A 17,067-nucleotide genomic window follows, 5' to 3' on the forward strand; every position below is an offset into this window, starting at 1 on the left:
CAGAAAGAAGAGAATCGCAGCGGACGGTCCGTCCGACCTCATCACAGATCAAAGCGTGAAATCGGCTTCTGGCCCCCGGGGTCATCATGGATGCCTTCTACAACTGCCCCTTTATAGTAAGCAGCATTAGAGGGCCACTGACCTCACACTCCACATATTATATCAGCGCTGGAGCGGTTTAAGAGGAGCGGCTGATATCAGTCACATGTGATGTAATGTCTCTGGAGGTTTATATCAGTGCTGGAGCGTTATTAAGAGGAGCGGCTGATATTCAGTCACATGTGATGTAATGTCTGGAGGTTATATCAGTGCTGGAGCGGCTGCTATCAGTCTGTGGCCGCTGTGGAGACATCACTTCCCCTTGTCCGTCAGGTTATGCTCTATAACACATGTATTTCCCCCGTCCTGGGTGCAGACAGAGGGCACACGGGGTCAGCGCTGCTTACTCTGCCCGATAACTTGCAGCATTGCCTCAGGAGTTGGGTAAAGATGGCGACGCATGCACTGCAGGACCCTGCGCGGAAGAAGCCACTGACTGACACGACACAAATAACTTTTATTATGGTCCAGATAGAAAAGATCATTTACATCCAGTGAGGACCCAGAGGCGGGGACACAGGGAGGGGCAGCTGGAGCCGAAATGTCTGCAGAGTCTGTGTGGATACAAGATTAGAGGCGCCCCCTAATGAGCCCGCACCGGTGCGTGCAGCGCTAGAGAGCGCCCCCTAATGAGCAGCACCGGTGTGTGCAGCAACTAGAGAGCGCCCCCTGTGTTGGGCTGAGGGGCAGGGAGACAGCCATCATTCCCGCGCTATAGACCCGGTCCAGGATATGGCGGCAGGAGTGAAATCACACAAAATACTCAACACTGTGGGAAAGTGACCGTAACAGGAGGGGAGGGATTTATTACACGCCGTGATCACATGACCAGGAGTATAGTCAGGAGGGAGGCGCCGCTCTCTGGCCTCGTCTAGACAGGACCAATCTCCAGCAATAAATCTATATACTTATCACAATGAAATATATACACATGGTACAGCACGTGAGGAACGAAGGACGGCCGGGCTGGGATCAGCGGCGCCTGCGAGCACAGGAAGAAAGTCGGCGTCCTCCAAACTATCAGCCTTCAGTTCCCATTTTTACTTTAGACGTCTGCAAATCAAATAAAAAGAGATTTATTATAAGCATGGACAGATGCAGCAGCCCTCACAGCAGCACAGAGGAATCAGTAGTCAGCAAGTAAACATGTGAGGATGGAGACTGAGCAGAAGAAAGAGATGGCACTGGTACCTGCAGGATGGCGACAATCACTCCAAACAGCCCGATGGCGCTGCCGAAGATCTCCACAATCAGAATTTTCACGAAGAGGCTGGGGTTCTGCGCATCGGCAAGGGCGGCTTCCGCTGCCGACAATTCCCACACATATCCCACAGAAGAGGTTGGAGAATCCCCACAGGTGAGGCCGGCGCCAACATGGAGAACCCTGCAAACCCACAGAGGACAAGAATGAGGAATATTCCGGATCCAGTCATGGGACCTGCCAGACCACAATGAACATATAGTGACCGAGGGATTATGGGACGCCCCCTACAGGAAGCATCATGTCCTGTGCTGCCCACTGGGGACCATACGAGACCGTGTTCAGAACAACAGCGCTACAACGTCACCAACTGATATTTCTCCAGAGCAAATCATCTACCTGTAAGAGCAACAGAATAATAGGGAAAAGCCAGCCCAACAATCAGGACCTGAACACACCTCATCCTGAGGAACGGAAAAGTATGAAGATACCAGGAGCCCTGCCACAATCAGAAGACAACAAGGTCACCTCCAGGAGGAAGAAGATGTGAAGATACCGGGGAGCCCTGCCACAATCAGAAGACAACGAGGTCACCTCAAGGAGGAAGAAGATGTGAAGATACCGGGGAGCCCTGCCACAATCAGAAGACAACGAGGTCACCTCCAGAAAGAAGATGTGAAGATACCAGGGAGCCCTGCCACAATCAGAAGACAACGAGGTCACCTCCAGAAAGAAGACTATGTGAAGATACCAGGAGCCCTGCCACAATCAGAAGACAACAAGGTCACCTCCAGAAAGAAGATGTGAAGATACCAGGGAGCCCTGCCACAATCAGAAGACAACGAGGTCACCTCCAGAAAGAAGATGTGAAGATACCAGGGAGCCCTGCCACAATCAGAAGACAACGAGGTCACCTCCAGAAAGAAGATGATGTGAAGATACCGGGGAGCCCCCCTGCCACAATCAGAAGACAACGAGGTCACCTCCAGGAGGAAGAAGATGTGAAGATACCAGGGAGCCCTGCCACAATCAGAAGACAATGAGGTCACCTTCAGAAAGAAGAAGATGTGAAGATACCGGGGAGCCCTGCCACAATCAGAAGACAACGAGGTCACCTCCAGGAGGAAGATGATGTGAAGATACCGGGGAGCCCTGCCACAATCAGAAGACAACGAGGTCACCTCCAGGAGGAAGATGATGTGAAGATACCGGGGAGCCCTGCCACAATCAGAAGACAACGAGGTCACCTCAAGGAGGAAGAAGATGTGAAGATACCGGGGAGCCCTGCCACAATCAGAAGACAACGAGGTCACCTCCAGAAAGAAGATGTGAAGATACCAGGGAGCCCTGCCACAATCAGAAGACAACGAGGTCACCTCCAGAAAGAAGACTATGTGAAGATACCAGGAGCCCTGCCACAATCAGAAGACAACAAGGTCACCTCCAGAAAGAAGATGTGAACGATACCGGGGAGCCCTGCCACAATCAGAAGACACGAGGTCACCTCCAGAAAGAAGATGTGAAGATACCAGGGAGCCCTGCCACAATCAGAAGACAACGAGGTCACCTCCAGAAAGAAGACTATGTGAAGATACCAGGAGCCCTGCCACAATCAGAAGACAACAAGGTCACCTCCAGAAAGAAGATGTGAAGATACCGGGAGCCCTGCCACAATCAGAAGACAATGAGGTCACCTTCAGAAAGAAGACTATGTGAAGATACCAGGAGCCCTGCCACAATCAGAAGACAACAAGGTCACCTCCAGAAAGAAGATGGAAGATACCAGGGAGCCCTGCCACAATCAGAAGACAACGAGGTCACCTCCAGAAAGAAGACTATGTGAAGATACCAGGAGCCCTGCCACAATCAGAAGACAACGTCACCTCCAGAAAGAAGATGTGAAGATACCGGGGAGCCCTGCCACAATCAGAAGACAACGAGGTCACCTCCAGAAAGAAGATGTGAAGATACCAGGGAGCCCTGCCAACAATCAGAAGACAACGAGGTCACCTCCAGAAAGAAGACTATGTGAAGATACCAGGAGCCCTGCCACAATCAGAAGACAACAAGGTCACCTCCAGAAAGAAGATGTGACGATACCGGGGAGCCCTGCCACAATCAGAAGACAATGAGGTCACCTTCAGAAAGAAGACTATGTGAAGATACCAGGAGCCCTGCCACAATCAGAAGACACAAGGTCACCTCCAGAAAGAAGATGTGAAGATACCAGGGAGCCCTGCCACAATCAGAAGACAACGAGGTCACCTCCAGAAAGAAGATGTGAAGATACCAGGGAGCCCTGCCACAATCAGAAGACAACGAGGTCACCTCCAGAAAGAAGATGATGTGAAGATACCGGGGAGCCCCCTGCCACAATCAGAAGACAACGAGGTCACCTCCAGGAGGAAGAAGATGTGAAGATACCAGGGAGCCCTGCCACAATCAGAAGACAATGAGGTCACCTTCAGAAAGAAGAAGATGTGAAGATACCGGGAGCCCTGCCACAATCAGAAGACAACGAGGTCACCTCCAGGAGGAAGATGATGTGAAGATACCGGGGAGCCCTGCCACAATCAGAAGACAACGAGGTCACCTCCAGGAGGAAGATGATGTGAAGATACCGGGGAGCCCTGCCACAATCAGAAGACAACGAGGTCACCTCAAGGAGGAAAGAAGATGTGAAGATACCGGGGAGCCCTGCCACAATCAGAAGACAACTGAGGTCACCTCCAGAAGAAGATGTGAAGATACCAGGGAGCCCTGCCACAATCAGAAGACAACGAGGTCACCTCCAGAAAGAAGACTATGTGAAGATACCAGGAGCCCTGCCACAATCAGAAAGACAACAAGGTCACCTCCAGAAAGAAGATGTGAAGATACCGGGGAGCCCTGCCACAATCAGAAGACAATGAGGTCACCTTCAGAAAGAAGACTATGTGAAGATACCAGGAGCCCTGCCACAATCAGAAGACAACAAGGTCACCTCCAGAAAGAAGATGTGAAGATACCAGGGAGCCCTGCCACAATCAGAAGACAACGAGGTCACCTCCAGAAAGAAGATGTGAAGATACTAGGGAGCCCTGCCACAATCAGAAGACAACGAGGTCACCTCCAGAAAGAAGATGATGTGAAGATACCGGGGAGCCCCCCTGCCACAATCAGAAGACAACGAGGTCACCTCCAGGAGGAAGAAGATGTGAAGATACCAGGGAGCCCTGCCACAATCAGAAGACAATGAGGTCACCTTCAGAAAGAAGAGATGTGAAGATACCGGGGAGCCCTGCCACAATCAGAAGACAACGAGGTCACCTCCAGGAGGAAGATGATGTGAAGATACCGGGGAGCCCTCCTGCCACAATCAGAAGACAACAAGGTCACCTCCAGGAGGAAGATGATGTGAAGATACCGGGGAGCCCTCCTGCCACAATCAGAAGACAACAAGGTCACCTCCAGGAGGAAGATGATGTGAAGATACCGGGGAGCCCTCCTGCCACAATCAGAAGACTAGATGAAGACAATGGTCACCTCCAGAAAGAAGATGTGAAGATACCGGGGAGCCCTGCCACAATCAGAAGACAACGAGGTCACCTCCAGGAGGAAGATGATGTGAAGATACCGGGGAGCCCTCCTGCCACAATCATTAGACAACAAGGTCACCTCCAGGAGGAAGATGATGTGAAGATACCGGGGAGCCCTCCTGCCACAATCAGAAGACTAGATGAAGACAATGGTCACCTCCAGAAAGAAGATGTGAAGATACCGAGGAGCACTGGAGGATGATGCCCCCTCCCGTACTGTGCCGGCCATTACTCTGGAGGTGACGGGTCCGTTCTATCACACTTAGTAAATCATTTCATCACTTTGCCTAGTTAAGCCCATTTATTCTGAAATCCTCAAATTCACGGTAAAACACAGACAGACAGGACTGGGGTACTGGAGCGGCCACGCAATCCAGGACATCAAAAAACGTTGGTCTCAGGCAAAAACCCAAAAAGCAGAAGAATGGTAGCATGCAGTCCAATCGTCCCGGTCAGAGAAGGCCGCCGCCATGCGGCACAGATAATCAGGAGAGATCTCAGACAGCACATTTTAGGGTTTTTACAGAAAAACGCTGGAGCTATATTTTTAAGCAGCTGAATACTTTTCTCTCTTTTCTGTAAAGCATTAACCCCTTCCTGCTGCAGCTATTTTGCAGCCTCCTGATGGAACCTATTTTGCAGATCTGACCTGTCGCTTTATGTGGTAATAACTGGAACACTTACTTATCCAACCGACTCCGGGGCCGTTTTCTCGTGTTAACCACTTCATTACCAGAGTGCTTATCCCCCTTCCTTTCCAGGCCATTTTTTCAGTTTTAGCACTGGGTCCATCTACCATATATTTCGTCCCATAAGACGCACTGGGGTGAATACTAATGAGCGCTTCCATTATAGTACCGGAGGAGTGGGAAGCGGTGAAGGCTCTGTACTCACCGCTTCCTGGTCCTCGGCTGTGCACAGCAGGGGGCGCTCTGAGCTCACACTGTGCGCGCCAGTCACAGCACAGCCGACAGCAGGAGGAAGAGGAGCGCGCTGGGGCTGATCTGAGGCATGGGGTTCCATCTGAGGTCTGATTGGGGGTCTTCTTTATGATCTGAGGACCTGATTGGGGCTGAGGTCTGACTACTATTGGGGATCTGATGTCTAATGAAAAATATTTTTCTCTTATTGTCCTCCTCTAAAACCTTATAGGGCGAAAAGTACGGTAAGTGCCAATAACCATTTAATTTCTGAGCCCACCTACGTGTAGTGTATCAAGGGGGGGGGGGGGGGCCACTTTAGACTGTCATTACATAGAATATAAAACTAATCTGAAATACGCCTAAGGCGACTTTCACACTTGCGTTCAGAGCGGATCCGTCTGCATTATATTGTAAAAAAAATGTGAAAGTAGCTTCAGGCGGATCCGTCCAGACTTTACATTGAAAGTCAATGGGGGACGGATCCGTTTGAAGATTGAGCCACAGTGTGTCACCTTCAAACGGATCCGTCCCCATTGACTTACATTGTAAGTCTGGACGGATCAGTTTGCCTCCGCACGGCCAGGCTGCAAGCCGCGTTCAGATGTCCGCCTGCTGAGCAGAGGACAGACGGTGCCAGACTGAGGCATTGTGAGCGGATCCGCGTCCACTCAGACTGCATCAGGGCCGGACGGATCCGTTCGGGGCCACTTGTGAGAGCCTTCAAATGGAACTCACGAGCGGAGCCCGAACGCTCGTGTGACAGTAGCCTAATTAGACGGATCTCAGGTGCTGTGACTTTCCCCTTTACACCAGGTCTAAAGTTGTGAGCGTGGTCCGGGCCAGCAGGCCGGTGTAAGGCTCCATTCACACACTGTAATAATGGGTCCACATCTGTTACGCAAATTGCAGAACAGGTGCGGACCCATTCATTCTCTATGGGGGACGGGATGGATGCGGAGCGCACACTATGTGCTCTCCGCATCTGCATTTCCAGAGCGCACCACCGATCTTCCGGTCCATTGCTCCCGAAAAAAATGGAAACATGTTCTATTCATGTCCGCAATTGCATAGGCAGTTCTATGGGGGTGCCGGTCGGGTGTATTGTGGATCCGCAATGTTCTACGGACGCGCGGATGGACCCCAATTCACAATTTTCTACGCTCGTTTTAGGTGTAGAAAACGGTCTAAATGTAAGACGGCTCGGAAGTTGGTTACATTCAGAAGTGGCGCCTCCGCCATCTATGGGGCTTTATAAAGACCGGTGGCGCCAGCCTTAATAAATGTGCCCTGTGTCTTTAAGGGAAAACTGAAAATTATGAAAATTATATATATTTATTTTTTCCCTTCTTTCCTTAAATTTTTTTTCTGTTACAAAAAAATTAAATATGTGCAGACAAGACATTTGTAAAACTATGACCGCACGTTTATACTGCGAGAAGGGGCGGCTGGGCTGGCCGCAGGACCGCGCTGCACTGCGCGCACATTCAGGCTTTATATATAAGATAAGCAGGTTGGTCTATTCGGGAGGTTTTACATCCTGGAAACCATCCAAAATGACCCCATTTTCAGTTCTGATTTTACAATCTTTATTAACCCTTTAGGGAATTGAAGGATAATGGATGCAACACAGCAAGGGTTAACAGCAAGAGAAGCCTCAATATTTACCACCCTGAACCCTTTACACCTGTGCTGGTAGACAGCGGTACGGGCGCGCTGCGGGGCTCAGACGGGAAGGAGCGCCAGATTGCTTTTGGAGGACAGATTTAGTTGGAATGGTTTTCGGGTGCCATGTCTCATTTGAAGACACCCTGAGGTGCCCCACAGTGGAAACCCCCAAGAACTACCCCATTGTGGAACCTACACCCCTCACAGAATTTAGGGAGGGTGTTACCGAGCACTTTGACCTAACAGGCATTTTTTCAAATAAAATGTTGCTTTAGTCCCGATACACATGGGGGGGGGGCGCCGCGATACACACGGGAAGGGTGGGGGGCGATATCGGTGTCACTGGGGGGGGCCGCGATATCGGTGTCACTGGGGGGGGCAGCCCTACAGTCAGGTATGACCCTGGGGGGTCATTCTCTAGGCATACCCTGCGGGGCGCAGCACTGACCTGCATGATAGTTCGAGTTCCCGATGGTTTCAGGAGTGTTCCCCTCGGAATTGCTGAAATAGAAGGGACAGGCGGTTATTCTGCAGCGGATCCAGCGGCGCCACCTGAACGCCAGGCTCTGCGGCTGACCCGGGCGGGTGCGCTCTTACCTCCACCATGTTGCTGATGACAATGGCCATGATGATGCCGTAGATCGCCACCGCCTCACAGAAGATGATACTGGAAGAAGAGAGAGATCATGGGCTCATTTCTCCGGCGCTAGGATCACCGCATCACAAGATCTCACGGATCGCCGCCACCTTACCTGACCAGGTTCTTCGTCTTAATGCGCGGGGCTTTCACCCCTCCCCCAGGATACTGGAGCCAGTGATGTAGATCCCCCTAAGACAAGACAGAGACGTAAGGAACTACAAGGGGGCGAGGGGCCCATGTCCTGGGAGCCCCCAGACACAATACTTTGTCATTTCACCCCAAAATAAAACCCTGGAAGCACGGGCCCGAGGCCTCTCCTGTGTGAGGTCGTCATAGCCCCCCACAACGCCTGCAGCAGTCTGCACTGACACTACCGCATTATATTCATCATCAGACACTTACACATGCAGCACCCACCACAGACAGGGAGATGGCAAGGCCGATGCCCAGGTTGGCCCACATGTACGGGGACGTCTCCGTCAGGAACCTGGGAAAGAGGAAAACGTGGAGAGAAATCATCAAGGAGTCCACTAACACATGGGGGTGTAAAGAATGACCCCGCTGGGACATCAGTACCACTACATAGGGCGAGCGGCGGGGCAGTAACCGGGGGAGGGTAAAGAATGACCCCGCTGGGACATCAGTACCACTACATAGGGTGAGCGGCCGGGGCAGTAACCGGGGGACGGTAAAGAATGACCCGCAGAGACATCAGTACCACTACATAGGGCGAGCGGCCGGGGCAGTAACCGGGGGACGGGTAAAGAATGACCCCGCAGAGATCAGTACCACTACATAGGGCGAGCGGCCGGGGCAGTAACCGGGGGACGGGTAAAGAATGACCCCGCAGAGACGTCAGTACCACTACATAGGGCGAGCGGCCGGGGCAGTAACCGGGGGACGGGTAAAGAATGACCCCGCAGAGACATCAGTACACACTCCATAGGGCGAGCGGCCGGGGCAGTAACCGGGGGGACGGGTAAAGAATGACCCCGCCAGAGACATCAGTACCACTACATAGGGCGAGAGCGGCCGGGGCAGTAACCGGGGGACGGGTAAAGAATGACCCCGCAGAGACATCAGTACCACTACATAGGGCGAGCGGCCGGGGCAGTAACCGGGGGACGGGTAAAGAATGACCCCGCAGAGACATCAGTACCACTACATAGGGCGAGCGGCCGGGGCAGTAACCGGGGGACGGGTAAAGAATGACCCGCAGAGACAAGTACCACTACATAGGAGCGAGCGGCCGGGGCAGTAACCGGGGGACGGGTAAAGAATGACCCCGCAGAGACGTCAGTACCACTACATAGGGCGAGCGGCCGGGGCAGTAACGGGGGACGGGTAAAGAATGACCCCGCAGAGACGTCAGTACCACTACATAGGGCGAGCGGGGGGCAGTAACCGGGGGACGGGTAAAGAATGACCCGCAGAGAGACGTCAGTACCACTACATAGGGCGAGCGGCCGGGGCAGTAACCGGGGGACGGGTAAAGAATGACCCGCAGAGACGTCAGTACCACTACATAGGGCGAGCGGCCGGGGCAGTAACCGGGGGACGGGTAAAGAATGACCCGCAGAGACATCAGTACCACTACATAGGGCGAGCGGCCGGGGCAGTAACCGGGGGACGGGTAAAGAATGACCCCGCAGAGACATCAGTACCACTACATAGGGCGAGCGGCGGGGCAGTAGTAACGGGGGACGGGTAAAGAATGACCCCGCAGAACATCAGTACCACTACATAGGGCGAGCGGCCGGGGCAGTAACCGGGGGACGGGTAAAGAATGACCCCGCAGAGACATCAGTACCACTACATAGGGCGAGCGGCCGGGGCAGTAACCGGGGGACGGGTAAAGAATGACCCCGCAGAGACGTCAGTACCACTACATAGGGTGACGGCCGGGGCAGTAACGGGGACGGGTAAAGAATGACCCCGCAGAGACGTCAGTACCACTACATAGGGCGAGCGGCCGGGGCAGTAACTGGGGGACGGGTAAAGAATGACCCCGCAGAGACATCAGTACCACTACATAGGGCGAGCGGGGGGCAGTAACGGGGGACGGGTAAAGAATGACCCCGCAGAGACATCAGTACCACTACATAGGGCGAGCGGCCGGGGCAGTAAACCGGGGGACGGGTAAAGAATGACCCGCAGAGACGTCAGTACCACTACATAGGGCGAGAGCGGGGGAGTAAAGGGGGACGGGTAAAGAATGACCCCGCAGAGACGTCAGTACCATACATAGGGCGAGCGGCCAGGGCAGTAACCGGGGGACGGGTAAAGAATGACCCCGCAGAGACTCAGTACCACTACATAGGGCGAGCGGCGGGCGGGCAGTAACCGGGGGACGGGTAAAGAATGACCCGCAGAGACGTCAGTACCACTACATAGGGCGAGCGGCCGGGGCAGTAACCAGGGGACGGGTAAAGAATGACCCCGCAGGACGTCAGTACCACTACATAGGGCGAGCGGCCGGGGCAGTAACCGGGGGACGGGTAAAGAATGACCCGCAGAGACGTCAGTACCACTACATAGGGCGAGCGGCCGGGGCAGTAACCGGGGGGACGGGTAAAGAATGACCCGCAGAGACGTCAGTACCACTACATAGGGTGAGCGGCCGGGGCAGTAACCAGGGGACGGGTAAAGAATGACCCCGCAGAGACGTCAGTACCACTACATAGGGGAGCGGCCGGGGCAGTAACCAGGGGACGGGTAAAGAATGACCCCGCAGAGACGTCAGTACCACTACATAGGGGAGCGGCCGGGGCAGTAACCAGGGGGACGGGTAAAGAATGACCCCGCAGAGACGTCAGTACCACTACATAGGGCGAGCGGCCGGGGGGGCAGTAACTGGGGGACGGGTAAAGAATGACCCCGCAGAGACGTCAGTACCACTACATAGGGCGAGCGGCCGGGGGCAGTAACTGGGGGACGGGTAAAGAATGACCCGCAGAGACGTCAGTACCACTACATAGGGCGAGCGGCCGGGGCAGTAACGGGGGACAGGTAAAGAATGACCCCGCAGAGACGTCAGTACCACTACATAGGGTGAGCGGCCGGGGCAGTAACCGGGGGACGGGTAAAGAATGACCCCGCAGAGACGTCAGTACCACTACATAGGGTGAGCGGCCGGGGCAGTAACCAGGGGACGGGTAAAGAATGACCCGCAGGACATCAGTACCACTACATAGGGTGAGCGGCCGGGGCAGTAACCGGGGGACGGGTAAAGAATGACCCGCAGAGATCAGTACCAACATAGGGTGAGCGGCCGGGGCAGTAACTGGGACGGTAAAGAATGACCCCGCAGAGAGTCAGTACACTACATAGGGCGAGCCGGGGCAGCAGTAACCGGGGGAGGGTAAAGAATGACCCCGCAGAGAGATCAGTACCACTACATAGGGTGAGCGGCCGGGGCAGTACGGGAGTAAAGAATGACCCGCAGAGACGTCAGTACCACTACATAGGGCGAGCGGCCGGGGCAGTAACCGGGGGACGGGTAAAGAATGACCCCGCAGAGACATCAGTACCACTACATAGGGCGAGCGGCCGGGCAGTAACCGGGGACGGGTAAAGAATGACCCCAGAGACGTCAGTACCACTACATAGGGCGAGCGGCCGGGCAGTAACCGGGGGACGGGTAAAGAATGACCCCGCTGGGACTCAGTACCACTACATAGGGCGAGCGGCCGGGGGTAACCGGGGGACGGGTAAAGAATGACCCCGCAGAGACGTCAGTACCACTACATAGGGCGAGCGGCCTGGGCAGTAACCAGGGGACGGTAAAGAATGACCCCGCAGAGACGTCAGTACCACTACATAGGCGAGCGGCCGGGGCAGTAACCAGGGGACGGGTAAAGAATACCCCGCTGGACGTCAGTACCACTACATAGGGCGAGCGGCCTGGGCAGTAACCGGGGACGGGTAAAGAATGACCCCGCAGAGACATCAGTACCACTACATAGGGTGACGCCGGGGCAGTAACCAGGGGACGGGTAAAGAATGACCCCGCAGAGACGTCAGTACCACTACATAGGGCGAGCGGCCGGGGCAGTACTGTGGTATAATAAAGAATGACCCCGCAGAGACGTCAGTACCACTACATAGGGCGAGCGGCCGGGGCAGTAACCGGGGGACGGGTAAAGAATGACCCCGCAGAGACGTCAGTACCACTACATAGGGCGAGCGGCCGGGCAGTAACCAGGGACGGTAAAGAATGACCCCGCAGAGACGTCAGTACCACTACATAGGGCGAGCGGCCGGGGCAGTAACCGGGGACGGGTAAAGAATGACCCCGCAGAGACGTCAGTACCACTACATAGGGCGAGCGGCCGGGGCAGTAACTGGTGATAATGTAAAGAATGACCCCGCAGAGACGTCAGTACCACTACATAGGGCGAGCGGCCGGGGCAGTAACCGGGGACGGGTAAAGAATGACCCCGCAGAGACGTACAGTACCACTACATAGGGCGAGCGGCCGGGGCAGTAACCAGGGGACGGGTTAAAGAATGACCCCGCTGGGACGTCAGTACCACTACATTAGGGTGAGCGGCCGGGCAGTAACCAGGGGACGGGTAAAGAATGACCCCGCAGAGACGTCAGTACCACTACATAGGGCGAGCGGCCGGGGCAGTAACCGGGGGACGGGTAAAGAATGACCCCGCAGAGACGTCAGTACCACTACATAGGGCGAGCCGCGCCGGGGCAGTAACCGGGGGGACGGGTAAAGAATGACCCCGCAGAGACGTCAGTACCACTACATAGGGTGAGCGGCCGGGGCAGTAACCAGGGGACGGGTAAAGAATGACCCCGCAGAGACGTCAGTACCACTACATAGGGCGAGCGGCCGGGGCAGTAACCAGGGACGGGTAAAGAATGACCCGCAGAGACGTCAGTACCACACATAGGGCGAGCGGCGGGGCAGTAACCGGGGGACGGGTAAAGAATGACCCCGCAGAGACGTCAGTACCACTACATAGGGTGAGCGGCCGGGGCAGTACTGTGGTATAATGTAAAGAATGACCCCGCTGGGACATTAGCACCAATATATGGGGTGAGGGAGGGGGATATAGGAGGGGGACAGGGAGAAGACGGCAGAACTTTACAAACAGCCGGATATTCACTTTACAGGTAATAGTTATTTATAATGTACTTTCACAAAGGCCAGAAGTCTAACTAGACAAATGGTGGCGCTGGAGGCCGTGGCACTAGGAGGCTGTGGCTGAGTCGTGGTTGACTCCTCACATGACTGGGCTGTTAATGTTGAGGGTTTTACACTATTTAGGAAAGACGGGTCAATAGAAAAGGCAGTGGCGTCTGTGCCTGTATGTGAGGAGGGAAGACCAGTGTGACAGAGGCAATGGTGGGGGCGTCTGTGCCTGTATGTGAGGGAGGGAAGACCAGTGTGACAGAGGCAATGGTGGGGGCGTCTGTGCCTGTATGTGAGGAGGGAAGACCAGTGTGACAGAGGCAATGGTGGGGGCGTCTGTGCCTGTATGTGAGGAGGGAAGACCAGTGTGACAGAGGCAATGGTGGGGGCGTCTGTGCCTGTATGTGAGGAGGGAAGACCAGTGTGACAGAGGCAATGGTGGGGGCGTCTGTGCCTGTATGTGAGGAGGGAAGACCAGTGTGACAGAGGCAATGGTGGGGGCGTCTGTGCCTGTATGTTGAGGAGGGAAGACCAGTGTGACAGAGGCAATGGTGGGGGCGTCTGTGCCTGTATGTGAGGAGGGAAGACCAGTGTGACAGAGGCAATGGTGGGGGCGTCTGTGCCTGTATGTGAGGAGTGAAGACCAGTGTGACAGAGGCAATGGTGGGGGCGTCTGTGCCTGTATGTGAGGAGTGAAGACAAGTGTGACAGAGGCAATGGTGGGGGCGTCTATAGAGATGGAAGCTCAACTGTATGACCAGACAGAGCGGCGGCACAGGCGGGTACAGTGGTCATAACGGGAGACTTCCCAGACATTGACCGGGGTCACGGTTCTGCTGCAGGACCACGTCATGGGCCAGTCTGCAGAAGCTCCCACTGGGGGCGATGCTCTGCTGGATCTGATAATCTCTAATGACGCAGAGCTTGTTGGCAATGTTACTGTTGGAGAAACACTAGGTAATAGTGACCACATATAATTATATTCCCCCTACACTATAAGACGCAAACTCTGCCGGGCCGAGCCAAGACACTGGATTGTCTAATGTCCCCGGGTTGTGGGCAGCATTTCAGGGCATAGACCGGGGGCAGCTCCTGTCACATAATAATACTGAGGAGAAATGGGAGCTTCACAGCCACACTGAGGAATTGCACTAAAAACGGATCCCTTTAGGTAACAAGTATAAACGGCTAAAATACAATTTCAAAATTTCATTTTTTTGGCAGATTTTAATAATTTTTTTCCAGTTACAAAGAAACAGTTAACAGCCAAACCAAACTCAATATTTATGGCCCTGATTCTGTAGTTTACAGAAACTCCCCATATGTGGTCATAAACCGCTGTACGGGCGCACGGCAGGGCGCAGAAGGAAAGGAGCGCCATACGGTTTTTGGAAGGCAGATTTTGCTGGACTGGTTTTTTTGACACCTCGATACATTTGAAGCCCCCCTGATGCTCCCCTAGTGTAGAAACTCCATAGAAGCGACCCTATTTAAAGAAACTACGGGATACGGTGGCAGTTTTTGTTGGTACTAGTTTAGGTACATATGATTTTGGTTGCTCTATATTACACTTTTGTGAAGCAAGATAACAAGAAATAGCTGTTTTGGCAGTTTTTTTTTTTTTGTTATTACAACATTCATCTGACAGGTTAGATCATGTGGTCAATGAGGAGTCAATGAGGAGGCCACCGCCACCAATGATCAATACTGGGGAGGGGGGGTGGGTTTGAGTTAGCAGAGGGGGCAGATAAGAGGGAGAGGCTGGGGGGCCGGCTCATGAGGCTGGGGGCCGGCTCATGAGAGGCTGGGGGGCCGGCTCATGAGAGGCTGGGGGGCCGGCTCATGAGAGGCTGGGGGCCGCTCATGAGAGGCTGGGGGGCCGGCTCATGAGAGGCTGGGGGCCGGCTCATGAGAGGCTGGGGGGCCGGCTCATGAGAGGCTGGGGGGCCGGCTCATGAGAGGCTGGGGGGCCGGCTCATGAGAGGCTGGGGGGCCGCTCATGAGAGGCTGGGGGGCCGGCTCATGGAGGCTGGGGGGCCGGCTCATGAGAGGCTGGGGGGCCGGCTCATGAGAGGCTGGGGGCCGGCTCATGAGAGGCTGGGGGGCCGGCTCATGAGAGGCTGGGGGCCGGCTCATGAGAGGCTGGGGGGCCGGCTCATGAGAGGCTGGGGGGCCGGCTCATGAGAGGCTGGGGGCCGGCTCATGAGAGGCTGGGGGGCCGGCTCATGAGAGGCTGGGGGGCCGCTCATGAGAGGCTGGGGCCGGCTCATGAGAGGCTGGGGGGCCGGCTCATGAGAGGCTGGGGGGCCCTCATGAGAGGCTGGGGGCCGGCTCATGAGAGGCTGGGGGGCCGGCTCATGAGAGGCTGGGGGGGCCGGCTCATGAGAGGCTGGGGGCCGGCTCATGAGAGGCTGGGGGGCCGGCTCATGAGAGGCTGGGGGGCCGGCTCATGATAGGCTGGGGGCCGGCTCATGAGAGGCTGGGGGGCCGGCTCATGAGAGGCTGGGGGGCCGCTCATGAGAGGCTGGGGGCCGGCTCATGAGAGGCTGGGGGGCCGGCTCATGAGAGCTGGGGGGCCGGCTCATGAGAGGCTGGGGGGCCGGCTCATGAGAGGCTGGGGGCCGGTCATGAGAGGCTGGGGCCGGCTCATGAGAGGCTGGGGGCCGGCTCATGAGAGGCTGGGGGGCCGGCTCATGAGAGGCTGGGGGGCCGGCTCATGAGAGGCTGGGGGGCCGGCTCATGAGAGGCTGGGGGGCCGGCTCATGAGAGGCTGGGGGGCCGGCTCATGAGAGGCTGGGGGCCGGCTCATGAGAGCTGGGGGCCGGCTCATGAGAGGCTGGGGGGCCGGCTCATGAGAGGCTGGGGGCCGGCTCTAGAAGGCTGGGGCCGGCTCATGAGAGGCTGGGGGCCGGCTCATGAGAGGCTGGGGGGCCGGCTCATGAGAGGCTGGGGGGCCGGCTCATGAGAGGCTGGGGGGCCGGCTCATGAGAGGCTGGGGGGCCGGCTCATGAGAGGCTGGGGGCCGGCTCATGAGAGGCTGGGGGGCCGGCTCTGAGAGGCTGGGGGGCCGGCTCATGAGCTGGGGGCCGGCTCATGAGAGGCTGGGGGGCCGGCTCATGAGAGGCTGGGGGCCGGCTCATGAGAGGCAGGGGCCGGCTCATGAGAGGGCTGGGGGGCCGGCTCATGAGAGGCTGCCATGGTCCGCTCCCTGCTGTTGTGCACAAAGCACAGGGCAGCAGGGAGTGTAAAGTCCTATTCACCCTGATAGAGCTCTATTATGAATATGACAAGGGTCTCTAGCCTAAGGAGGCTAATAGTTATTAAATAAAAAGTAAAAAAAAAGGTTTAACCCCCCCCCCCAAATATAGAAAACAATATATCGCAATATATATCGCACATGCTTAAATTATCTCACACAATAGAGATTTTTGGCCATATCGCCCACCCCTAGCTCCGGGTCCAGATGGATTACACCCAAGAGTCTTGAAGAGCTCCGTTCGTCATTGCTGTGCCCCTGTTTATATTTGTAAAGATTCTCTAGGGACTGGTACAAGGCCAAGTGATTGGCGCAAGGCAGACGTGGTGCCCATATTAAAAAAAGAATCAAGGTCCTTCACATAATAGACCAGTTAGTTTAACTTCTGTTGTGGGTAAAGTAGTCTTAAGGGACTATAACAGGAGTATGTGACTGTAATAATATTATAAGTAATAACCAGCATGGGTTTTTACCAAGGACAGAAGTTGTCAGACTAACCTGATTGGTTGTTGAGGAGGTGAGTAGTAGCCTGGACAGAGGGGCGGCTGTGGATGTA

At 55.2% G+C, this 17,067-nt stretch overlaps 1 pseudogene; it reads right to left on the reverse strand.

Moving 5' to 3' along the window:
* Window positions 1-1,107: 1,107 nt before the first annotated feature.
* On the reverse strand, window positions 1,108-8,676 carry LOC122923555 (annotated as a pseudogene).
* Between the last annotated feature and the right edge of the window lie 8,391 nt (window positions 8,677-17,067).

Source organism: Bufo gargarizans, unplaced genomic scaffold, assembly GCF_014858855.1.
Source record: "Bufo gargarizans isolate SCDJY-AF-19 unplaced genomic scaffold, ASM1485885v1 original_scaffold_1721_pilon, whole genome shotgun sequence".
Classification (NCBI taxonomy): domain Eukaryota; kingdom Metazoa; phylum Chordata; class Amphibia; order Anura; family Bufonidae; genus Bufo; species Bufo gargarizans.